Genomic DNA, 27,550 nt, shown 5'->3' on the forward strand with positions numbered 1-27,550 from the left:
TTACTCTTAAGATCAATATATATTTCCATAGTCTTTTTACAAACATCAACTTCTAGTAGAAGATAAATCCATATGTTTGCTAAATGTACTCAGGAGATGCTTACATTTGAGATATTATATATACATGACTCGATATTTTGCCTGTGCATATGCTACTTGTTGCATAAACATTGCTGTTATGTTACACACAGAACGAGTAAACTAGTCGTCTTGCTCTATACTAAGACTCTTTAATTTAAGATCTCGCGCATAACAGAAGGTAAAACAATGAATGGCCTCTCTTTTGAACCGGCTGAACCCCAGGCATATACTTCACACAGAGCAGTCCCTGCCACACTCCATGCAAATTTGCATTTTCCAATGTCATCCCGACTTTTTGCAAATTCGTAAGTAAGGTGATAGATAGCCAGGGCCTCCTTGTAAATGTCTTCCGTGTTCTTCTTACTTTCTTCCATTTCCGGGGCATCATACAACAACTGCATTCATTTGAGCTTTTTAACATCGTCATAAAATCAAGCATACTGAAGAACGGGAAATAAGCCAATGGCAAAAGGCACTAACAAGATTATCAAATCCACTTTGTACTCAAAATTAAAATTGTGAACTAATTTTTGTTTCTTTATATCAAGAAGAATAGGTTACCTGCTTGTACTTTTTGATCACTGCATCTGCTAGTTCATTTTTCAATTTATCTCCAGAACTCAAGGCCTTGGCCATTTCAACACGGTACGCATCGTATCTATTCTTCCACATATCCAAATAAGTTTCTGGGATTTCCATGTCAAAACATGGTAATTTCCAGATTTCTGTGAACAGAAATATTTCGGTTAGGAGATCACGCAAAGGTCCTAAATTCAATTCTCCCCCACTTATGAAAATTGTGCAACATCTTTTAAAATTACATAACAAAAAAATCTAATTGGAGAGTGCACGTGAGGGGTGTGATGAAGAGTACATTTAAATATGTTCCATCTCTAATAACTTAGGCCTTAGATGAGGTGGTTCAATAGTTACGCCAACAACTCACAATGGTCTAGAATCTCCTTCAAAACCATATAAAAAACTATTTGACAGTAAAAAGATCCTGTGTTTACCAAATGTGTGATTGAAAGATTGCCCACCAACAATATCTACATCCACCCAACAAATCTCAACTTTGGATAAGATAAGTTGTGCAGTGTTCCAGGGATCAGAAAACACACTCGTAAAGTTAATTTGACAATTAACAATTTAAGAAAAAATTACCTTCTGAAGGGAGACTATCATTTTCTGATGCCACTATTCTATCAAAAATTTGACCTAAGATGGAAGTGGAGTGATAGGTTAAGGCAGAAGCCCTTCCCATGTAATGAGGATATGATTCCGCCTTCAAACGGTCGGGAACATGGACCTGGTTCACAAAAGTAGGTAAGTAAACCGCTCTTCTGGCAATAGCGTTGATGTCACCAATTCACGGATGTTAAATTTTTGTTTTGACATAGCAAGGCAAAAATATGAAATATAGAAAAATAAGAAAAAAATTATGCAGAACAAAAAATCTGCATTCACCAGAAGCTGCATACATTAGTCATAAAAAAAACAAATGTGCCACTAAACTAACCTTTTTTCCGCTTTTAGGTGCATCTAGTGCATCATAGTATATGTCGATCAATTAATCTTTCTCTTCAAACAATCTTTTTCAATGGAACTATCATCTCCTAACATCAGCAGTCGATCCATGAATGTGAGCCAGCTATCAGCTGCTTTAGCCATGTTGAAACTGGATAAGTAAACAACCATTCAAGCATTAGAAAGGAAAGTAATGTTGCCATAGGTTCCTACTAATACAATAAAGCGGAAAAATTTAGGGCAATTTCCAAGTGGTGCCAGGATCCACTGTTTTTGTTTGGGATTTTTTTTTAATGGTACTCCCATTCGCCTTTTTGGCCGTGTACTATAATTTCTCAAAAGGACACTATAGTACCGCACTCCAAAAAAATATATATATGTATGTATGTATGTGTGTGTGTGTGTGTGTGTGTGGACATAGAACACGCAAGTTATACTAAATACAGGGAAGAAATGATCATCAACTCCATCAATACATTATTGGAAAAAAATACCTCAGTCCATACATACCACAGGTTTGGAGAGAAGATATAGCCCTAAATTGTAGATGCAAGGGAAAATTAAAAAGTTATGAAAAATGTATGCAATTTCCTCATTTTGGGGAACTATTTAAAAGTGTACTTGCTGTGACACAATCCAGGATACTGAGGAAGTGGTTCAATAAATTCTTGTCTTTTGATGTAAAAAAAAAAAAAGGAAAAGAAAAGAAAAGAAACACAATAAATGCCAAAATCACTTGAACCCATACAGACAAGAAGTATTATAGGCTGGATGCATGAAAAATAGAATGATTGCCCATTATCATTCAGATCTAGAAACTAGAAGGTGATAATTATTTCCAAACACTGAAACATAAGATACGTGCTCTATTTAGAACTGCTTATTAGTCAATCCGATAAAAATTTATAATCTCTCATTCTAGAATAGAAGTTAACTTTGTCATAAAACTAAATTTTAAGATGGTACAAAAGTGCTTCAGTTTCCCAAAAGCGGTTGCATACCTTGGATTCCTTGCTCTTAAGAAAAGCCGAAAAAGTTCGTGTTCTAATTCCTCATCAGAGAAGTCTTGAGGTTTTCTGCTATATGAATCGGGAGTTGAATAGCTGCGACTCCATGGCTCACTTGGTTTGAAACATTTCAATAGCTGAAATATTCATGAAAAACTTAAGTTCTCAAACTAATATAAATTGTGTTAATTTCGAAGAAAAACACTAATCTCAGTTACTATTTTGTAATGAAACGTAAGTTTATATGCAGAACACCTAGGAAAGATCTAACAATCAAGTAACAGGATAATTTTACTAGCACCTCGCCTACCCCCACAAAGAAGAAGAAATATAGAAAAATATGGATAAATAAAGTCAGTAAGCAATGCATAAAAAAATAAATTGATTTAATTTATCTTCTACACGCTACCTTGCTTGCAAAGTAGATTCATTTTCTAATTGAAGGACACGCAAACAATTTTCATAAATTGGTTGCATAGAAGCTTGAACCAGTACTTTTGCAATGCTCTTGTTATTAATACTTGAGTTCCATATTAAAATATCACCTTGTTATAAGGTGTAGTCCAAGCCCTTATATAATTAATATTTTCATCATTATTCGATACAGGATTTATCCCTTGACATGTCCCACAGCTGGTGGCTTGTTTAAGCTAATCAATCTTGAAATCTATGTTCATTTGAGTTTTAGTCGGATCAAATTGCTTGTTTAAACTTAATGAGATCAGATACCATATTAAAAATTAAGGTTCCATCTTAAAAGGTTAACTTTATTAAGAGAAGTGGCTCAAACCCTTGTATGTTGATTATTTTCATCTTTATTAGGTGTGTATTTAACATGTTAATTATCTCATGTAAAAGCTGAGCTATTAAAGAGAAACCACGAGTACTCATTTAAATGGTCTTCAACGAAAACTGCTGAGGCATCATGGTCAGAAGTAAACAAAGATAAGAAAGTGCTAAACAGATGCCAACCTCGGGATTCCTAGAGACCCAATACATATCTCCATCAAAATCACCAGTTGCCATTTCGTAAGCTGCTGATCTTCTGCCTTTAGTTGAGAAGAATATACCATACTTGGCATTGCCAACAACGTCTTCTAACTCCTTCACATATACGGCTTCTAAAACATGAATATCTCCAAAATGCAATCCGGGATTCCTGTACACTAGAACCTTGCCTGAAATCTGACCGCTGTCAGTGCATCAACTAGAACTTATAAGTAAGATCATTCCAACTATGAATTTTGAATTTTAAAATAGATGACATTCTGAGCCTGTCTTTATGAAAATTCAGATAAAATGGAAGCTCGAATCGCAGCAACTGGAAATTAGATGTACCCAAATCAGATTAGAAGTAGCTATCATGATATTTGGCTAAAAAGAATAAACTGGAGAAGTATAATTTAATCAATGTGTGGAAAGGTAGTAATCAGAAAGAAAGTAATGGCGGGGAGGAGGATAATTTGGTTTTAGGTAAAGGATTGAATCTTCAAGCCATATTTTTCCATTTTTAAAGACGGAACTGAAAACTTAGATAGAAAATTTCCCTTTGGAAAAGTTACAGGGGATGTTTACTGGAAAGCTGTTTATCTTTCTAGGCCTCATGTTATGTGAAAGAAGAATTTGACAAAAATCCGAGTTCTGGATTTATGGAGAGTAATCTGGCTTTGTTCTAGTCTTTTGAATTTTTCTCTTTTGTCTTTCTTTCTTGTCTAAAAAAGTCACTACAACTTCTGCTTAAATATGATTTCTAAATCACTCCCTCTAGATGCCAGAACATGAATATGTAAGTACATGCATGTGTAGGTTCATGAATTGTTACATGAACCTAATGTCAAAAGAAATGTAAAGACATGTTTTTTTTCTAGAATTATTCTATAACTTGAGACCTGCAACCGTTTGTACCCTACAAGAAAGAGAAAACAAATATCCAACAGAAGTGTCAAGTGACAACACCTCATAACTTTAATGTGCAAAGTTAATGCCTAACATTGCATTATGTAGTACATGAAACACTCAGAGACAGGTTGAGAAAAAGAAGTAAAATAAAACAGAACGTATTTAATATACATACAGGATGACACAGACTTCATCGTTGTTTAATACACCAGTAGGGTCAGCTGTGCCCATCAGGTAAAAGCTTTCCCTGATTGGTATCCTTCCCGTTTTAAGCTTTGATTTATTGTCCTTTACCAACCTTGACAGACAAAGTTGGAGATACGGCTCATTAAGTGGAATCCCAGATGATACCATTCTTTGTGCCATGAAACCATCATCTCTCCCATCATGGTTGGAAGCAACTGTATAAATACACATTTAATGTAAAAGGAGAGATATGAGTGCAGTAGTAGTAGTAGTAGTTTCGAGGTGAATGGATGTAACACAGAGATGACAAAGTAAATGAAATCAGATTCATGAAGGTCTAAAGATTTACAGTCAGGTACAGCAGTATAGTCAATAAACTTTCCAGGGCCAAAATTTAAAATAACATGAAATTGGTAAAAAAAAATATATGGAAAAGAGGAATAATTTCCTTTGACAAATAGAATAACATATGCTAGCAAATGTTAGTTCAGGAATTACCTCTCAGCGCTGAACGCCTATTGCAGCATACATTCTGAGCCTCTTCCAAAGCATTCATCACTAAATTTAGAAAGAACTCTCCTGGAACCCCACCATAGGTTAGAAGAGAAATCAAATATCTTGACAGAAAAGTTCTCCCTGGTTTGCGACTGTAAGATGAACGTCATAGAGTAAGGAAGTATTAACCTTCATAGAAATCTAAATTGGATTACTAACATGGGTTGATTATTATTTCATAAGCATTCTCAATAACATATCAAGATTACAGGTAGTAGGTTTATGGTCGATATTGGATGAATCATGTTCGAAAAATTCTAGTGACTGAACCAACTAAAAGACAATGGCATCAAGATCAACCATTAAGTCTAAGCAAGAGGGATTACAATCATCACTATAACCAGTGAAAAATATAGTAGTTGAGCTACTGTGAATGCCCCTTTATTATTGAAATACAGTTAAAATATTAAAATATAATTACAAAGGCATTGCATAAGCTGGACTTTAAGTGAGTGTCACGGCAAGTTCAGATATGTTCATTGCAGGTTATACAAGTGACCTTATAGAAATTTTGATAGGATACAATGGCAGATTTTATCTCTCATCAGTCTACTATTTCACCTTAAATTGTAAGCTAAATGTTCCTCTCACAGCAAAGTTATTATGTTCCGGCATCGTTATTAATATCCTATTGCACTTGTAAGTACGCTGTGCCATGGAGAAAGAACAGAAATAATTTACATTTTTTCAAGTCCTTCAAAGAAATGGAACAGAATCCATCCATGGATATTGCAGAGTCCCTATATTGGTACCCAGATACTTATTTCGTTATACAGTCCCAGTTTTTGTGCAACTTATACTGTAGAAGAGAAAAACTAGTATGCACAAAACACTACTCCTTTTAGAAAGGCATAACATTTTTATCTCTCCCATACTGCCTCCGACTAAATTAGAAGTATGATTAGAGATATATAATACGACAACAAGGACAGTAGCAACAAAAAAACTATATTAATTTACTCATCTGTTTCTTCTAACCTTTAAGCATCACTCCTGCAAATGAAAACTTCTTTAGATTACACAAATTCATAAACTATATTCCAACTATCCAAGTCATCCTTACCTTAATTCATACTCAACTGGTGCCTCTGTCGCTTGTTGGTATGTTTCATTTTTAATATCATCATATAGACTTTGCTCATCTTCAAGACATTTTGTCATTTAACAACTCAACACTCAGTGCGACAAGATATGGTGGGTCTAATAACCTTCAGTACTTACCTCTAAGTAGGTATCTTTCGAGACATTGAATCCCAATAGCACTAATTCATTTCATCCGGCACATGTGAACTTCCTTGTTAATAAATAAACCTAATACCTCAAACAGTTACTCTTTGGACAATGCGAATTTCTACTTTTATCTTCAGTATCATCCTTAGTCCTATTATGACCTAAAGTACCCTCTTATGAGTTTTCTCTTACCTCCAATTAACCTAAACCCTCTAGATTCCAAAGTCCTACTACAACTTTCTAACTTATAATTTGTGCTTTCGAAATATTTAATGATACAACTTTTTCCAAGCTAAGAAAAAAGATGACAATAAAATTCATGAACAATAAAACGAAAGGATGCAACAGTATGCTAATTGTGAGTCACTAAACAAAATGGTGTGCTGGAAACTGCCATTCTCATAACAAATGGATTCATAGCAAAAAGAAAAATCAATAAGTGAAAGATACCTAATAGCTACTATTTCCAGTGAGTTCAAAGTTCTTCTAACCGGCAATGTCGAGTCTGTCTCAACCTTTATCATTGAAGGTCTTATCTGAATTTTTCCAGGTCCAAGCTACAGTGGTGAAATGTTTGAAGCATGAGTAGAAAAATAAACTTAAGCTAGCTTACCACAAATAACTACAGTTAATTTGTAAAATCAACTAAGAACCACTAAGGATCATTTAAGTTAAATAATAGTGAATGGTGAATTTAATTTAAAAAAAATAAAAATACAAAGAGTAAGCTAATGTTCCAATCAATGGAACATAAACCATACTTTTGGAAATAGAGAATTTACTTAAATTTTTTATTTTTATGAGAAACACTTGCATACATATGAATTAGCAACTAGCAAGATCTTTCTAGATCATTCTCCAACTTGAAACTGTTACAAGTGTCCTCTAAGGAGATTCCCATAGTAAAAGTAATTGATGGTATTGACAACATTGCATAAGGCAAAATTGATTGCTATAGGTTAAATGAAAAAGAAGGCAGATTATAAGGAAACATCAATTGTGGTAGCTAAATTGAATGATATTCTAGTTCATCCATTTCTTGTTAATCAATGTTATAAGAGCCTAGCATAAATCAGAAGTAAAATCATATAATATACCTGATTCTATACAATCATGAATTCGAGAAGAAATCATATGTGAGCGATAATATACCTTTTTGTTTACCAGAAGGGTTCCCTTAACAGCACAACCATGGTAGAACAAGCGACATTGGATCAATAAAGGCTGAAAGATGGGAATAAAGGCACCACAGCAGAAATTTTAAGAACATTACTTCAATTAATGAACAAACAGTTCCTAACAATGAGAAAGAAAAAGGGACAACTGAAAGGTTGTAATGCAAGCATTTACCGGTTCCCTATTGCCAGCCTTCAACCCTTTCTATTGACAAGTTATGTCCACCAGCACAGCAAAATCACAAATTTTTTAGAAGCATCAACCATAAAAATTAAGAAATTATGTAAACTTTAATATTTACAAACTTATCAAATAAAATTGAAGAAACCATCAACAAAAACTTATTCCTTATAGGAACCAGGCACCCATTATAGACCAAAGATGGGGTTAGAAACATTTTGCATTATTGTTGATGACATGTAAAATTTAACTAAATTTTATACTGATGCAAAACTCGTGTATTCTTATAAGTTATAACCCTTGGCTTTTTATACTAAAACTAAGTATGACTCTTCTCCAACGCACGAATTTGCATGACAAGAGAAAAGCCTCAATGCATAAAAATTTCATCTATCATTCTTCAATATATAGAACCATAAATACCAGCTTGTTATTTTCGACAAAAATACTTACTGTTTAATTAGTATCCACGAAGACAGTACCATGAAGGATGAGGCCAAGCTCACAGATAAGACCAGTAAACATAGTATGCATTAACAGTTTCTGCACAGAAGTTGAAGCAATCTTCCTACATATTACGCTCTGCATTCCTTCATTCTCAGTGGTACCCGAGTTGAAAATTTTGAAAATCAATAACATTTGGAATGAATAGAAGCGAAATGATTCCAATAAGGTGCTGCACTTGTAAAAGGAAGTCTAGAGGTGAAGAGATATGTTAAGTTCAATGGGGGGAATGGTCCTTGAAGAATACCATTGAACACGGTGTTGGTAATGTTGGAGAACCTAAACAATATTAGGAAAATAAAGATCTTTGTTTCAAATGCCTCTTCCTATTGATTCCTTTGAAAATTCATTATTAAACCATACTTCACTAACAAAATATCATTTGCCATCTATTGATGCTACTAACAAAACGGAAATAGGTTTAGAATAAGCACTTTGATAACTCTTGTATCCACAGTTTGAATTAAAATTTAAAGAACTTTCAATTCCACTAAACCAACATGCTGTTTTTCTAGTGTAACTTGTTTTTAATATTTTTAATATTCTTCTATTGTTAAAACTTGAAATTTTATCTTAAAAAGTCAACCTTATTAAGAGTAGTCTAAATCCTTATAAATTGACCTATATTTTCATCTTATTTGATGTGGAATTTTATCCCATAAAGTGTCCCTGCAAGATGATGGCCGTTTGAACAAATCAATCTTGAAATTGTGTGCTTTTTTTGGGTCTTAATTGGATCAAATTGCTCGTTGGAACTTAATGAGTTTTGATATCATGTCAAGACTTTGAATTTCATCTTAAAATGTCAATCTTATTAAGAGGAATATCCAAAACCGCCATCTTTATTTGATGCGGAATTTTATCCCTTAACTATTTTGAATTTTTATCATTTCTTTTTCTCAAACATAAATACATCAAATAATATACTTGTTCTTTCAAACTTCTCATCTAAGTAGTTTTCATAAATATTAATAATTATATATAGGAGAATTAAGTGTGCTAAACGTTCGTGTTTGGCTTTTGTTAACAGTTTAATAAATTAAATGCCAATGTCTCATTTTCCATTGTATCCCTTGCGCAACTACGAATAAATAATCTTACTAGAAGAAAATCAAAGATCGATGTAGATTTTTGAGAATAGATTTTGTGAAAATTGACATTTTGAAGAACGTGTTTAAAAAGTAGATAAAAATTACGGGTCTGCATGAAAGTATTATTGGGAGAATGTATTGTTGAAAATAAGTTTAGGGAAAAATGAGTTTTAAAGAATTTGTACCAAACAGGGGCCAAATTTCAACCTCAAAATTGTCATCCTTTGCATATTTGGATCTGCAAAATTCTTTCGGACACTGCACAGCTAGATTTTCTGATATGTAGCCTGTACCATCAGTATGTAAAAGAGGCTTTCCATCTTCAAAGATAATAGAACCATTCTCATCCTACAGCTCATGAAAGAAGAAGAAAAACGAAAATAATATATAGTTAGTCACTTGATAATATAAGAAGCGGTGGCATGATAACTTCAGGGGGCTTGAATAAAAAGAAATAAATGAGAAGCAATATGTTTTACTCGGAAAGGTATATCTTCAATCCTTTCAATTTTAACAGAATCAAAATCTACTTGAAGCTTTATAGTCTTTGACAGGATCAAGGAAAATCTGAGTCATGCCACAATAGCAAACATCAATAAAGGATAATTTTTAGATAAAATATCAAATATCAAACTTATAGAAACATCAACCTGGCCATGTATTTTTCTATTGTCGAGACCATGTGTATGTGCATAAATAAGGATCTTGCATCACTAATCTTTCTACTAGACAAAATATAAGATTCATCATTGCTACAAGGGGCCATGGATTGAAACCGAACGAAATAGCATTTTAGAGCACATTCAGTAGCTTTTTCCTCTGCATTCATCGGGTTTTTCTTCTTTCTTTTGCACTCATCTTTGAATACTGTACAAAAGCCATTATCAATATTATACTCATTGAAGTTCTTTACAAGATAGAAAGATGTAAATGCATGAAAATGCATGAGTCATCATTCTTTCTAGCTAATAGAGAAACTAGAACAAAACAAAGGTTATATATTCCTAGATGCATGGGAGGACAAGATGATCAATGTAATCTAAGCAGACAAAGGCAAGAGTTGATATAAAATCTAACATTTGAGCCAATACCAGCCAATAATTCAGAGCATAATATAAACAAAGGTTGATAAGGAATCGAAGTCTTCTCCACCAATTGTGCTCATGCAGACGAAAAATACAAAATTTTCACTAAAAAGTTAATTATGTCAGAAACAAGCTGAAAAGAAAAACATAAAGTCTAGCTTATATAGGTTTCATTTAACTCCTGTAGCACCCAGTATCTAAACCTCTGAAGTTAATTGTCACAATGACATGTAGGGAACACAGATAGAATACAAGACGGAATAGATGATACATCAATGCTCCAAAACCTTCAAGATCCAATCATCCTGCATACACTTTTCTTTGCGTACATCGAATTAACTGCAGAAATATTCAAATAGGAATACAGAAGCTACAATAACCATACCTCTTCCACCTTCTTGCTATGTAATAAAATAATAAAGCAGAATTGGCATTTTAGCAAAATTTTAACCATGCACATTTAGAAAGAGTTGTTTAATATTGTTGAAAATTTTTGCAGTTAGCATGCTTCTGTATTACTTGGATTGAAAGTACAAGTCTCAGCATGAGCTAAAATGTTGAATCAATGGAACATCTCAATCTGGGATACATAGAGAAAACAAAATACTGATATATTTTTAACATTTTGTTTCTTTGTGGTGAAGTGTATAATATACTCTTAACTACTCAAAATCAATCATCTTCATTTGAATCAGCAAACCTCAAATGTCTTTAATGTGCTTTCTATGTTCATGATCAATATTTGATACCCTATACAAAGTATCAACCCTTTGCCATGCATACTTGGTAAAATTTGAAGGTTTGAGGCGACACTGCATGCTTAAATGCACAAAAATAATAAATTTCTTCATGAACACTAAAAATGAAGCATTGTCAAATGGGGGACAGAGTTGAAAATAGATCTACACACATCAAATAGTTGATTTAAATCCAGAACCTAAACCAAGTTATGTAAGTCAGAGTTTAACGAAAGGATAAACTGCTTCCACAATACCCAAAATTTCTTTGAAGAAAGAGCACTTAGGTGTCATCCACATTCTAGTTATATCTATAAAATGATCCTTAAACAAAAAATTTGATTAATTTTTTATTACAGTTTGATTTGTATCAGAGTCGTCGTTCCAAGTTTGTTTCTTTTCAAATATTCTCTATCACTCCTCTTAATGTAAACTCTGGAGGTAAGGCTTTTCCATCCCCCAACCCACATGTTCTTTAATTTCATAATAATAAAATATGGTAGGGGTGTGCTAAACACACACACACACATTCCCCCAATTGGGTCCTGGTGAAGACCTAAAAATCCTGCCTAGGCAGGCATTGATAGTGTTTCAAATAAAAGATAATAAGCCAAAACAGGGGACAAAGAGCTGAAAATAGATTTACACCCATCAAATAGTTGATTTACATCAAGAACTTAAACCAAGGTATGCAAGTCAAGAGTTTAATGGAAGGATAAATGCATCTACAGTCCCCATTTCTTCTTTGAAAGATCACTTGGGTCATTCCCATTCTAGTTATCTCGGCATATGGATCCCCAAACCAAAAATTTTATTAATTTTTTTTAATTATAGTCTGATTTGTAATGGAAGTCATGTTTCCATTAAGAAAAATACCAACTCTATATAAAATCAGTCCTGTTGGAATCTTTCCACCCAGAAGAACCATTAAATCCTCATGTGGTTAGCAAATAACTATCAACTTCTGTCCTCTTCTACTCTCACATGCCTCCACTCTCTCTAAGTTAACAGAGGCTTCCTTCTGGACTCCATTACTATCTCCGAGAAGGTCAAATTCAGAAATTCAGTGTCCAGCCTTACCACCTACTCCTCCCTCAAGAGCAGCTCCCACACCTTCAAACCTCTTTCTCATCGAAGATGAAACATTAGAGAACTCAAAGCAACCACACTGTCCAACACTATAAAGGTTACTTGGAGATCAAATGAAGGAATAGTTAAACCACTTCCATCCAACAGCCATCACCTCCACCTTCATCACCTAGCTCAAGTTCAAAGTTGTACCACTACTCTCCACTATCAGCTCCAAAAATACATCCACAATGATGGCATAAAATCGGTATTAAGATTAATAATTTTACACAAAAATGAAAAACTTTGGATTTGTTGAAGAAAATGGTCAAAATGGCAGTTTGTGAGTGTAATCAAATGAAGGAATAGTTAAACCACTTCCATCCAACAGCCATCACCTCCACCTTCATCACCTAGCTCAAGTTCAAAGTTGTACCACTACTCTCCACTATCAGCTCCAAAAATACATCCACAATGATGGCATAAAATGGGTATTAAGATTAATAATTTTACACAAAAATGAAAAACTTTGGATTTGTTGAAGAAAATGGTCAAAATGGCAGTTTGTGAGTGTTAAGACTTGGGGTTCCGTCTTAAAAAATCAACCTTATTAAGAGAAGTAATCTAAACCTTTATAAATTGGTAAATATTGTCATTTTTATTCGACGTGGGTTTTATCTTTTAACATGCCTCACAAGATAGTGGCTCCTTTAAGCAGACCAATTTTGAAATCTGTGTACTCATTTTTTAAATATTGATCGAATCGAATTGCTCGTTAGAACTTAATAGGTTTTGATACCATGTGCAACATGCTGAGGCCCCAGTCCTCGAAGTTCCCCGATCAGCCTACCATACACACGAACAAGCCAAGATATAAGATATAAGCACGATATACTTTGGGTAGAAAGCCTGCGACCGTAACTGCATAATGGACACTATTAGTGCACTTTTTGGTATTTTGGCCTTAAATCTACAATTAGCAATCTTGCTATGCTATATGGGTAGTGGAGTTTACAGATCCCATGACTCACTTCCCTACTCAATCTACTAGCGCCCTCATAGTTGGCCGTGTTCTCGCATCTTTGTGCAATTTCCATATTGTATTCTCTACGCCAATGGGTAAGAAAATTCTCCACAATTGTGGGCAATCCCCTTGAAGGATGTGCATCTATGGTGCCACCTTTCACCTCTTCCCTCAATAACTCGAACATACCACCTTCGACACAATCTTCACCCTCTACCCCTTGCATTGGTTCCTCGAATGGACGGCTCCCCTGGCCGCAACATCATAGCGCATGTCTAAGCAATCGATGCAAATGGCCTCTCTCTGTAATTTTCTTGGCAATGCTTTATCATGCTTTCCAAAACAAACGTTCATGTAGATAGGCTCAATTGCAAAATGCATGCCTTTACTTCCATTATCCCCAAAGCTTTCATTTATCAATTCAGCTTGCTTGCCAACTGTGCTCTGCCACACATCTCGTGGCTTCATCACATCTTCGACGATCCCAACAACGCAACGTTCAAAATGGACCCGCTCTGAAACCATATTAAAACTTGAAATTCTATCTTAAAAATCAACCTTTTTAGGAGTGGTCCAAATTCTTATTAGTTGGTCTATATTTTCATCTTTATTCGATGTGAAATTTATCCCTTAACAGTGAGTACAAGAACTCCAATAGCAACAACCAAGAACAATAAATTCACTCTCTGAAAGTAAAGCTTTAGATCCACTTTGTTCATGTTAAGTATGTAAATAGATGCTTAATTATAGGGATTAATAGCTTGATTGTAGGACTCCCTAGTTAGAATAGTTTCCTAATTTAGTTTTCTCTATCTGTATATATGGGTGTATCTTTCCTATGATTGAATACAAGGAAAATATAATTTTCTTTCATCCTTTACATGGTATCAGAGCCCTAATTTACTTACCCGTGCGTGTGATTTTGGGTATCTGGCTCTCGGCTCATCGAAATCGGCGCTCGCTTCTTAGGAGCCATCTGGAGGTCTCCAGGTCGTAATCGGCGCTCACTTCTCAGGCGCCATCTGGAGGTCTTCAGGTTCGTATCTGCCTCGCGTCACCCTCTCAGTTCGTGATTGGCAAATACTTTCGCGCCTCTCAGTTCGCGTGTTTTGGAAGTTCCTTCGTAGTTTGGTTGTTGATTCTTGGTCGCAGCAGGTTGCCGGATTCTTTGGTGTTGGGTTGAGAATTTTACATCTCCTTTCTATTTTCAGTCATTCCAGCATACAACGGGCTGCTGTGGTTTGAAAAACAAACTGGTTTGAACTCTCCAATCTTAGGTTACGCTCCCTTTCCTGGGCCATTAGTGTTGGGCCATTACTTTGGGCTTCAATTAATTGAATAAGTGTTTGGGCTTAATTAATTATCAGTTGGCCTATTAATTAGATATTGTTTGGGCCTATTATTGTGGGTATTACTTGTTGAATTTGGACAGTGCAATTTGGTTCTTGTGCTTTATTTCTATGGCTGACAAGCAAAAGGATTTAATCGTGTCATCCCAGTGATGTCCAAAATCACGGAACATAAGTTAGTTGGACCAAATTATTTAGATTAGTGTAAGACAATTCGGATTTATATGCGAAGTATTTCTATGGACAATCACCTTACTGAAGATCCACCAACAGATAATACTCGTCAAGCATGGTTAAGAGACGATGCCCGATTATTCTTACAAATTCGTAATTCCATTGACATGGAGATAATAAGCCTGATTAATCACTGTGAGTATGTTAAGGAATTAATGGAATATTTAGAATTTATATACTCAGGGAAAGGGAATGTGTCACGGATTTATGAAGTCTGTAAGGGTTTTTATCATGCTGAACAACAAGATCAGTCTCTTCAAGCTTATTTTATGAATTTCAAAAAGATATATGAAGAACTGTATATCCTGTTACCCTTTAGTCCAGATGTGAAAGTGTAGCAAACTCAACGGGACAAATGGCTGTGATGAGTTTTCTAGCTGGTCTTAATTCTCAGTTTGAGACTGCTAAATTCCAAATTCTCTCCAGTGCTAAGATTTCATCCCTGCAAGAAACCTTCACTAGAGTACTTCGCACAGATACTAGTGATTCTGTTGCTTCATCTGTTCAGACATCTAGTGCTCTTATCAGTCACAATAGTAGAGGTAATACACGAGGTCGGGGTACAAGTAGTCGGGTCAATCGGAGTCAAAATGAAGTTGTATGCTACTATTGTCATAAGCCGGGTCATACCAAATACTCGTGCCAAAAACTGCAAAATAGAACTCAGAAGTCTCACTCAGCCGATATTGCAGCTACTACCTCTACTACACCCATCTCGTCTCCTGGACAGACCATTATAGTTTCTACTAATGAATTTGCCAGATTTACTCAGTACCAAGAAGCATTGAAGAATTCATCTCATCCTATCTCTGTCGTTGTTGAGACAGGTAAACCTAATACATGTCTTCTCTCCTCTTCCTCAAAATGGGTCATTGAGTCCGGTGCCACAGATCATATGACAAGTAATCCTAGTCTCTTCTCCACTTTTCAGTCACATACATCTCCTTCCACTGTTACTTTAGCTGATGGATCTACTTCCTCTATTCTTGGTTCTGGCACTATTAATCTAATTCCATCCATTTCTTTATCGTCTGTTTTAAGTCTACCTCAATTTTCTTTTAATTTAATGTCTGTGAGCAAGTTTACTCAAACTTTAAACTGTTGTCTCATTTTTTTTATTACTGTCTTTTTTAGAATCTTATAACAATGAAGATTATTGGTAAAGGACATGAATCAGGCGGACTCTATATTTTGGATACCCAGTTGCACAAGTCCATTGCATGATCAGGCATCTGAACTCCTTTTGAAGCACACTATCGGCTGGGACATCCATCTTTACCTTTGTTGAAGAAATTATGTCCTCATTTTCAAAATGTGTCGTCCTTAGATTGTGAGTCATGTCAATTTGCAAAACATCATCATCTGTCCTCAGTTCCTCGAGTCAATAAAAGAGCTAGTTTTCGTTTTGGATTAGTTCATTCAGATGTTTGGGGTCCTCATCATGTCGTGTCCAAAATTGATTTTCGGTATTTTGTTCCTTTTGTTGATGATTTTTCTCGTGTGACTTGACTTTATTTAATGAAGAATCATTCTGAATTATTTTCTCATTTTAGTGCCTTTTGTGCTGAAATTCGAACTCAATTTTAACATTTCTTTACAGACATTAAGAAGTGATAATGCCAAAAAATATTTTTCCGATTCTTTTCAAACTTACATGCTTCAGAATGGTATTCTTCATCAATCCTCGTGTGTTGACACCCCCTCTCAGAATGGTGTGGCTGAAAGAAGAAATAGACATCTTCTTGGGACAGCCAGGGCACTCCTGCTCCAAATACATGTTCCTCAACAATTCTGGGCTGATGCAGTTTCCACAGCCTGTTTCTTGATTAATCAGATGCCCTCATCCGTTCTCCATGGTAAGACCCCTTACAGTCTCATTTTCCCTACTAAACCCCTATCTCCTATTGAACCTAGGATTTTTGGTAGTACATGTTATACTCATGATATCTATCCCCATGTAACTAAATTAGATCCCAAATCTTTAAAATGTATTTTTCTGGTTTACTCCCGTCTACAAAAAGGGTATAGGTGCTATTGCCCAAGTCTTAACAAATATCTTGCGTTAGTTGATGTTACTTTTCTAGAGCATATTCCTTTTTTCCCACTTCTTATACTTTTCCTTCAGTAGGGGAGAGGATGATGATCTGTTGGTATATCATGTCACTTATCAGTCCAATAATGTCCCTTCTGCATCTACTGCTCCCACACCACCACCGCCTATTCGCCATGTGTATTCTAGAAGACGAGGTCCTCTGATGCATGTTCGACACCTGCCTCTTCTTCGGCATCAGATCCCGTGTCTAGTGACATTGATCTACCTATTGCTCTCCGTAAAGGTGAACGACAATGCATTTATCCTATTTCATCTTTTGTGTCTTATGATCACTTGTCTTCGTCTTCTTGTTCTTTTGTTGCTTCCCTTGACTCTGTAACTCTTCTGAAAACTGTTCATGATGCCTTATCCAATCCTGGTTAGCGTGAAGCTATGATTGAAGAGATGAATGCTTTGGATGCTAATGGTACTTGGGATTTAGTGGATTTACCTGCACACAAAAAGGCTATTGGATGTAAATGGGTATTTGCAGTCAATGTTAATCCTGATGGATCAGTAGTTCGGCTTAAAACCCGTCTTGCTGCTAAAGGCTATGCTCAGAATTATGGTGTGGATTATTCTGACACTTTCTCTCCGGTCGCTAAGTTAACGTCTGTTCGTTTATTCATTTCTATGGCAGCTACTCATGATTGGCCTTTACATCAACTGGACATCAAAAATACCTTCTTACATGGTGATCTCCATGAAGAATTTTATATGGAGCAACCTCTTGGATTTGTTGCTCAGGGGGAGTATGGGAAAGTATGTCATCTTCGAAAATTCTTATATGGTCTGAAACAAAGTCCACGTGCTTGGTTTGAAAAATTTAGTCAGGTAGTGGAAAAGTTTGGAATGCAAAAGAGCAATTAAACTGTTGTCTCATTTTTTTTTATTACTGTCTTTTTTAGAATCTTATAACAATGAAGATTATTGGTAAAGGACATGAATCAGGCGGACTCTATATTTTGGATACCCAGTTGCACAAGTCCATTGCATGATCAGGCATCTGAACTCCTTTTGAAGCACACTATCGGCTGGGACATCCATCTTTACCTTTGTTGAAGAAATTATGTCCTCATTTTCAAAATGTGTCGTCCTTAGATTGTGAGTCATGTCAATTTGCAAAACATCATCATCTGTCCTCAGTTCCTCGAGTCAATAAAAGAGCTAGTTTTCGTTTTGGATTAGTTCATTCAGATGTTTGGGGTCCTCATCATGTCGTGTCCAAAATTGATTTTCGGTATTTTGTTCCTTTTGTTGATGATTTTTCTCGTGTGACTTGACTTTATTTAATGAAGAATCATTCTGAATTATTTTCTCATTTTAGTGCCTTTTGTGCTGAAATTCGAACTCAATTTTAACATTTCTTTACAGACATTAAGAAGTGATAATGCCAAAAAATATTTTTCCGATTCTTTTCAAACTTACATGCTTCAGAATGGTATTCTTCATCAATCCTCGTGTGTTGACACCCCCTCTCAGAATGGTGTGGCTGAAAGAAGAAATAGACATCTTCTTGGGACAGCCAGGGCACTCCTGCTCCAAATACATGTTCCTCAACAATTCTGGGCTGATGCAGTTTCCACAGCCTGTTTCTTGATTAATCAGATGCCCTCATCCGTTCTCCATGGTAAGACCCCTTACAGTCTCATTTTCCCTACTAAACCCCTATCTCCTATTGAACCTAGGATTTTTGGTAGTACATGTTATACTCATGATATCTGTCCCCATGTAACTAAATTAGATCCCAAATCTTTAAAATGTATTTTTCTGGTTTACTCCCGTCTACAAAAAGGGTATAGGTGCTATTGCCCAAGTCTTAACAAATATCTTGCGTTAGTTGATGTTACTTTTCTAGAGCATATTCCTTTTTTCCCACTTCTTATACTTTTCCTTCAGTAGGGGAGAGGATGATGATCTGTTGGTATATCATGTCACTTATCAATCCAATAATGTCCCTTCTGCATCTACTGCTCCCACACCACCACCGCCTATTCGCCATGTGTATTCTAGAAGACGAGGTCCTCTGATGTATGTTCGACACCTACCTCTTCTTCGGCATCAGATCCCGTGTCTAGTGACATTGATCTACCTATTGCTCTCCGTAAAGGTGAACGACAATGCATTTATCCTATTTCATCTTTTGTGTCTTATGATCACTTGTCTTCGTCTTCTTGTTCTTTTGTTGCTTCCCTTGACTCTGTAACTCTTCTGAAAACTGTTCATGATGCCTTATCCAATCCTGGTTAGCGTGAAGCTATGATTGAAGAGATGAATGCTTTGGATGCTAATGGTACTTGGGATTTAGTGGATTTACCTGCACACAAAAAGGCTATTGGATGTAAATGGGTATTTGCAGTCAATGTTAATCCTGATGGATCAGTAGTTCGGCATAAAACCCGTCTTGCTGCTAAAGGCTATGCTCAGAATTATGGTGTGGATTATTCTGACACTTTCTCTCCGGTCGCTAAGTTAACGTCTGTTCGTTTATTCATTTCTATGGCAGCTACTCATGATTGGCCTTTACATCAACTGGACATCAAAAATACCTTCTTACATGGTGATCTCCATGAAGAATTTTATATGGAGCAACCTCTTGGATTTGTTGCTCAGGGGGAGTATGGGAAAGTATGTCATCTTCGAAAATTCTTATATGGTCTGAAACAAAGTCCACGTGCTTGGTTTGAAAAATTTAGTCAGGTAGTGGAAAAGTTTGGAATGCAAAAGAGCAAGTCTGACAGCTCAGTCTTCTACAAACAATCCAAATTCGACATTATTCTTCTTGTTGTGTATGTTGATGATATTGTTATTACTGACAGTGATACCATGGGAATTTCATCTCTGAAGACCTTTCTTCACGTCCAATTTCATACGAAGGATTTAAGAGTGATGAAGTATTTCTTGGAAGTTAAGGTGACAAGAGCAAGAAAGGCATCTTCTTATCTTAGAGAAAGTATGTACTTGACTTGTTAACAGAGACAGAAAAGTTGGGAGCTAAGCCAAGCAGTGCTCTAATGCTTCCCAATTTACAACTTACCAAAGATGGTGATTTATTTGAAGATCTCGAGAAGTATAGAAGATTGGTTGGGAAATTGAACTATCTTACATTAACTCATCCTGATATTGCATATCCTGTAAGTATTGTAAGTCAATTCATGTCTTTCCCAACAGTTCACCATTGGACAGCTCTAGAACAGATCTTATGTTATTTAAAGGGAGCTCCTGGACGTGGAATACTATACAGAAATTATGGAAATACCCACATAGAATGCTTCTCAGATGCGGATTGTGCAGGTTCCAAGATTGACCGAAGATTCACTACTGGCTATTGTATTTTTGTTGGAGGAAATTTAGTCTCATGGAAAAGCAAGGAGCAAAATGTTGTGTCCCGATCTAGTGCAAAATCAGAATATAGAGCTATGGCACAGTCTGTGTGTGAAATAATGTGGATATATCAACTCTTAACTGAAGTTGGTCTTAAAGCTTCAATACCAACAAAGTTGTGGTGTGACAATCAAGCTGTTCTTCATATTGCTTCTAATCCTGTGTTCCATGAACGAATCAAGCATATTGAGATTAACTGTTATTTCGTTCGTGAGAAGACACAGCAGAACTTAATCTCCACAGGATATGTGAAAACTGGAGAACAACTAGGAGATATTTTCACAAAGGCTCTAAATGGGATTCGGGTTAACTATATTTGTAAAAAGTTGGGCATGATTAATATCTATACTCCAACTTGAGGGGGAGTGTTACATATGTAAATAGATGCTTAATTATAGGGATTAATAGCTTGATTGTAGGATTCCCTAATTAGAATAGTTTCCTAATTTAGTTTTCTCTATCTGTATATATGGGTGTATCTTCCCTATGATTGAATACAAGGAAAATATAATTTTCTTTCATCCTTTACAGTTCACATGGCAGTAGATGAGTAAAAAACATGGCAACATCCAATCCTTATCTCTTAACTACGGCAAATTCCACAAAAAGAAATTATAGAGTTGTTTGGGGACTTCTACATGCTGCTAGTCCTGATATATATACACAATTCTAAGCCTACACAATACACAATCCCTTACTACAGAAAATTGATAGCAAATATGACTATATTAAATATGCTTGCTATCTATCATATATTTCTAGGATAACAAGTTAAAACACCCAAACCAAACCAACAAAAATAAATAATAAATTTATCCTAAATTATACAATCAATAGGGCAACCAAAGTTTTTAAGCCATTTAACTAGCTCTTCTGAAGCTTCTGCCCTAACTTGTTGACATGGAGCCAAATATGTTTATAGCTCTACACTTGAGCAATTCTTACAAATTAGGAAACGTGAAAGACAAATAGTTTGGAAAATATGTTTTTAACACAAATGCATTCCTACCAATGATGATGATTTCTTCTCAGTGTACAAAATAAAATCACTAAATCATGCTTTCTAAAAAACCTTATATGCATATGAATCAAAAAGAAAAGTAAACTCAACAATTAAACTAGTAATGACAACATTTTCATAGGCTTGGTTTACACAAAGGGAAGAACCGAACTAGTAATAGATGAGTCGACTACTATATGTTTGAGACAAGCATACAGTTGTTTTTGCAAATATGTGCATAATATGGTTCTCAGCTAGTTGTAGTTGACTAGGCTTAATTGTAGGAGGAAATTTAGCATGCATATTATAGGAGAGAATTGTATATGCTTAATTGTAGGAGAGAATTTAAGTTTTTTCATAAATAGAGCAGCTCCTTTTAGTGTTCACAACAATAAAATGAAATTTAGAAATTTTTACTATTTTCATATTCACTAGTACTAAGATGGTGCATATGCATCTTTGCTCATTAAAAAGAAAAGTAAATAATCACCAAAAAATCGGAAGCGCCTCAGACCAACAAGAATTCCTTCCTCGTTGGTGCCACACATGCCATCTTCTGGAAATTTGACAATCAACACATTTTCATCTCCTAACATCCTTTGTAGGTGAGTTCTGACCGTGTCCAAATATGGACCCTAAATCAAAAGTAAATTTAGGGTAAGTTCATCCGCTTAGATAATAATATGAAACAATATAAATGCTTGGTGGAGTCCTATCAATTACTAATCAGAGATAACAGAATCTAATCATTGTCGAGAAATAAGATGGCAAAAATGTAATTTTTCTGAGTTTGCCAAATAGTAAAGAAAAATGATGCTTCACAAAACTGTGTATGGATTGATATCAAACCTTGAACTGATAACTTCCATCCCGATAAACGTGACAATAATATAGATGAGTCTTCCCAGAATCCCAGTCAAAATACTACAACATAAAAAGGTGAAATTCAGAAAACTGGTGGTTGAATAGAGATCTTAGGCAAAACCTAGACTGCTGGTGAATTTATGATGTAGTGAAATAAACTATGGCCCAGTTTGATTCTCATTCTTTGACCACAAAAATGAAAAATATAACCGTTATCCATCACATTAAACCACCATATTTGACTTTCTATCTTTTTTGCGGTCCCGTAACGACTATATTTTTTATTCTTATTCTTATCCAAATGGGAATCAAATGGCTCTATATATGATTTGAACTTTTTAAAAGTAAAATCATAAACTGATGATGAGATTCAACAATAAGCTAGTCATTTACCAAATAAGTTTAAGGGCAGTATGATGAATCCTTTGCCATTATATTCAATCTGGAACTACCAGTTTTAAAAAATTCAATTTCTTCAACTATGTCGAGTGGTTTAGTTTGATCTAACCTTTAACTCCTCACTTCTTGTATATAATCATGAATTAAAAATAAAATAAAATAAAATTGTTTGCAATTAAAAAGAAGAAAATATATCGAAATCCGCAGAAATAGCCGCAGCCTATGCACTCTTCGTCAAACCATGATATCTAAAAGATCTGTGGTCTCATCAAGCAGAAAATTTAGATAGCAAGTTTACAACAGACTGTTCTTCAATCTACGCGATTAAGATCAAGATCCGATGGTTGAACAATGAATTCTATGGTCTGAACAATATCTCATTTGTTGGTTAAATCTTTTCTATTTCTAGTTTAACTTGTGTTTGATGGGCCAATGTAGGATTTCTATGATTAAATCTTTTTTTATGCAACCATCTTATGAAGTTCACTAAACCAATGAAGTCTTCTTCTCTACGGTTGTTGTTGCTCGACCAAGCAATGAGCTTAGATTTTCTTTCCGTCTTTTATCTCGTCTCTAGTATAGCGTGATTTGTCTTTTCTTTCATTGGACTTTGCCCATAATGTATTTGCATTTTTTTTTTTGTCCTCTTGCTATTAGACCTCACACCCTCAAATGTTGCCAATTCAGTCTCCGGCAAAGAACTTTGGCATGGAGCCAGGAGGAAACTCTTCGGCCAATGTTATTGCAACACGCACAATAGGCTCTAGAATTCAGTTGATGACTTAAATTTCAACTGATTTTATTTCTCGACTTCTGAAGTTTGATGGGATACCCATCTTAAGGGGGGACAACCTGGCATTCCTATAAAGCACTGGATTATGAAACATTCAGTCAAAACTTAAACAAGCTCAAAACGAGAAATATCTGCACTCTGTCTTGAGTGGGAGTGTTGAAAGATTTGAGTTTCCTTGTTCACTGGCATCCTTTTCTTGTACAACTACAGAATGTAGAATATTTTCATATCAGGGATTCTCTTCCTCATTTCCTTTTTTCATACAAGATATATTATGATGAATCTTTATAGGACAAATTGTAGTGGGTATTAAAGAGAAGGTTATAGTTGTTTGTACCCTATAAATTTGGCATTTCTCTTTGTAAGAAAAAGAGATACAAGAGATATAAAAAATATCTATTCCTCGTTTTACTTACTTTCACACTCTGTCTTGAGTGGGAGTGTTGAAAGATTTGAGTTTCCTTGTTCACTGGCATCCTTTTCCTGTACAACTACAGAATGTAGAATATTTTCATATCAGGGATTCTCTTCCTCATTTCCTTTTTTCATACAAGATATATTATGATGAATCTTTATAGGACAAATTGTAGTGGGTATTAAAGAGAAGGTTATAGTTGTTTGTACCCCTATAAATTTGGCATTTCTCTTTGTAAGAAAAAGAGATACAAGAGATATAAAAAATATCTATTCCTCGTTTTACTTACTTTCATGTTATAATTTCCCACAAATACGGGTTAAGTGCTTGATAGTTTCTAATATTAACTTTTCTTACTTCTTGAAGCGAACTTGGAAATAAGCTACAGTGTGATGAACAACAATTAAGATGCATATTTGACCTGGCATCGATCTGACTCATGACAAAAGTTCTTCCCATATTTACACCAAATGTTAGCCTCGAAAAATGTCATCGGGGCATCTTTCATGCTTAAAATCTCAGTTGCACCATCCAGGGTTATCATTTCCAAGTTTTGCCTACAAAGTAAATCAAACTCATTTGATTAAGAGCAGTCCCATGAATCTGCAAACTATTGTAGAATGACAAGGAAAACTAACCTTCCGATGTAACTAAGTACTAAAAATAATTTCCTGTACTCCAGTTTACAAAGGATACTCAGTTGCTGACTGATTTTTGGAGAGCTTGTCCTCTCTCTAATTTCATTGGGAAATGATGGGAGACAGATGACTTTGCGAGAGCTTGTTCTCTCTTCAGTTTCATCATTGTATGAAAGCTGTCGTTTGATTGTCCGGGGGAGTGAATTCTCCAAACTTGATAAGGGGGCGTTCATTGGACACATTGATACCAGACGCTGCGTGCTTTCACCATCTACTCATTGATACAAATGTTCATATCAACAATGACATAGAAATGTTTTACAAAGAAACAAAGAGGTTTGAGAAGCACAAATACAATACTGAAAAAATATATACCATAGCAGACAGGAATATCTAAGAAAGAGAAATAAGAGACCAAAAGTAGATGAGGATAAAAGAAAAGGAGAATATGGGCATATCAAAGAAATATTCATCTAAACTTCAGCTTCGTGTTAATTATATGTCAGTATCAAAAGAAAATATATTCTAGATTCTAAATAATGAGGGTCTAGTATCTTGCATTCCCAGAACAAATGAATTTCCATAAAGGAAAATAAAAATGAAGGTGCTATTTATTGAAAACTAGAAAATTATGCTGCATTAGGAAGGGGGACCAAGCCTGACCTCCCAAGAGCAGAAGCAGCATGAAGCCCAAGAAGGGCCAAGGTCAAACTATCAAAACAATACAGAAGACAAATGGGAGACCCAAATATATGGTCCATAAGGGCAACTCCAACTGTTGCACAAAAACACCATTTTTCCCTATTTTGCAACAAAGTTTGCACCATATTAGATTAAAGTCCTTTTTGCACTTTTTTTTCGTTTAGCACGAAATGTGATAGTTGTGTCATTTTATATTATACATTAATTTTAATTATTAATTAATTATTTATTTATTTATTTATTATTATTATTTGTATTCAACTTTAATCATGTAATCAATAATAACAGAGGAATGAATTAAAATAAAAGTACTCAAAAAGTTTTAAAATGCAACAAACATGATTATTTAAAACTAAAATGAAACATCATTATTAAATTAACGAATATAATATTTTCGTTAACAAAACGTAATTATTTATGTAGTAATTTATGTTGTGATAAATTAAATAAATAAATAATTTTTCACATATATAAATTGTTAAGAATAAAAAAATGAAGAATAGTAGGATTTTATGGAATCTTATTCCGGAATGCATTATTTGGTGTGTGTGGAGAGAAAGAAACACCCGCTATTTTAAAGACCAAACACGGACGACAAAGCAGATCAGAGAATTATTTTATTTAACTTTGTATACTTGATTTAATGCTACGATTACTAATCACATAGAAAGGGTTGCCAAATTTTATGTTGTTTCTTTCTTGTATGAATTGATAATACATTTTCCGTGTATTATTCTTTAATTAATAAAATTATATGATTACCTTTCAAAAAAATGTCCTTATTTCGTGCCATGGTTATACATATTTTTCTATCTGGATAATCACGCAAATAGTCTTAAGTAGGGACTAACAAAATTCCCAGGATACAGATCAACACTACACTGTATGAAATCTTTTTTTTTTTTTTTTATACCCAGGTGTCCCAGCTTCGCCAGACTAAATCCTGGACCCCTAGCCACCAGCCCCTCAGTGACTAGCGGAGGTAAACCGTAGGATGTGCCCTTGTTGGATCACAGGTTCCCACCCGATTTTTACTCCTGGCCTCAAGAGAGCTTTCCTCCATAGTGATTGATCTACCAACAAAGTTGTCAATTTGTTGGATCACAGGTTCCCACCAGGAATCGAACTCTCCACGCTGAGGTTGCGAGCCCGCCAAAATGATTGATCCACCAACTCGGATGTGCCCTGGGGGGATACACTGTATGAAATCTATCATTACTGGGAGGTGGTTAATTAACATATTTGAAGTTCTTGCTGAGTGTCTTTCTCTTTTAAGTTTGGTGGGAAAAAAAAATTATAGATAATTTACTCTTTCATACCTTTTTTTCTCTCTTTTCCACAAATCATCGCCCATCAAATCAGCTCTATCTTTTTATTCTATCATAAAATTGCTCTAATATCTCTAATAAAATGCTCTAATATCTCAAAATCTTTTCAATAATCAAATCAAATAGTATAGAAGGGGAGAAAGAGAATTAACTTTCCCCTCCAAATGAAATTATTTTGGACTCTTAAAGTCTTAACTACATCAAAAAATAACTTCTTTCAATGGAAGCATGCGTGCATACGGGGAAGGATATTTAAGCACAGCCTTAAAAACCAATCATTCTGACCAAAAACCAAACATAAAATAAATCAAAGAATAGTTTCAGAAAGTTTCATACCCTTCTTGTTGGGAGAATTGTAGTTGCAGCCGGAAGCAGTAGAAGGCGAGAGTAGCTTCTGAGCCTGAGGGGACGGCTGATAATTGTAAGCGGCGAGTACAGAGGAACCCTGAATTGGGTAAGAATCCAGAACCAACTTACGAATGGACCCACTAAAAGAGAATTTTATGGGTGAAGATGAAATCGTAGTGAGAACTTCGATCGCCGCCTGTTCGCCTATCGCAGCAAGTAAGCTTCTTGCATACGGCTTCAGCGGCGGCTGCGACTGTTGGTGGCAGATTCTTAATATGATCATTTCCACGGATTCCGGGAGCGGAACTTCTTGAAGCCCCACTTCCATTTCTACTTTCTTTATTTTTTTTTCTATTAACTTTGTTTCTGTTGAATCGTTTTGCGAGCTTCAGCTAACTGTAAGAGAGGAGAAACGAAGGTGTAGGAGTTTGAAAGTTCGGGAATTTGCACAACATGGGATTTCCCGCTTTTAAAGGGAGAGAGACACGATTGCGACTCGGGAGAGAGAAAAATGTCCACTTTTCAGAGTTTTTTCTACATTCAGTGAGCGCCCGTTTAGCAGATAGTAAAAGGGACGTTAATTTTCTGGAGAATGTACGAAAGAAAAATAAGAAAAAAATTGGATTTACGTAAAATATTATTTAGCTCTCGTTT

The 27,550-nt window shown here is 35.2% G+C and overlaps 1 pseudogene; it reads right to left on the reverse strand.

The window, feature by feature from the left end:
- LOC111407879 lies at positions 1 to 27,478 on the reverse strand (annotated as a pseudogene).
- Between the last annotated feature and the right edge of the window lie 72 nt (positions 27,479 to 27,550).

Source organism: Olea europaea, chromosome 13 (genome assembly GCF_002742605.1).
Source record: "Olea europaea var. sylvestris chromosome 13, O_europaea_v1, whole genome shotgun sequence".
Taxonomy (NCBI): Eukaryota; Viridiplantae; Streptophyta; class Magnoliopsida; order Lamiales; family Oleaceae; genus Olea; species Olea europaea.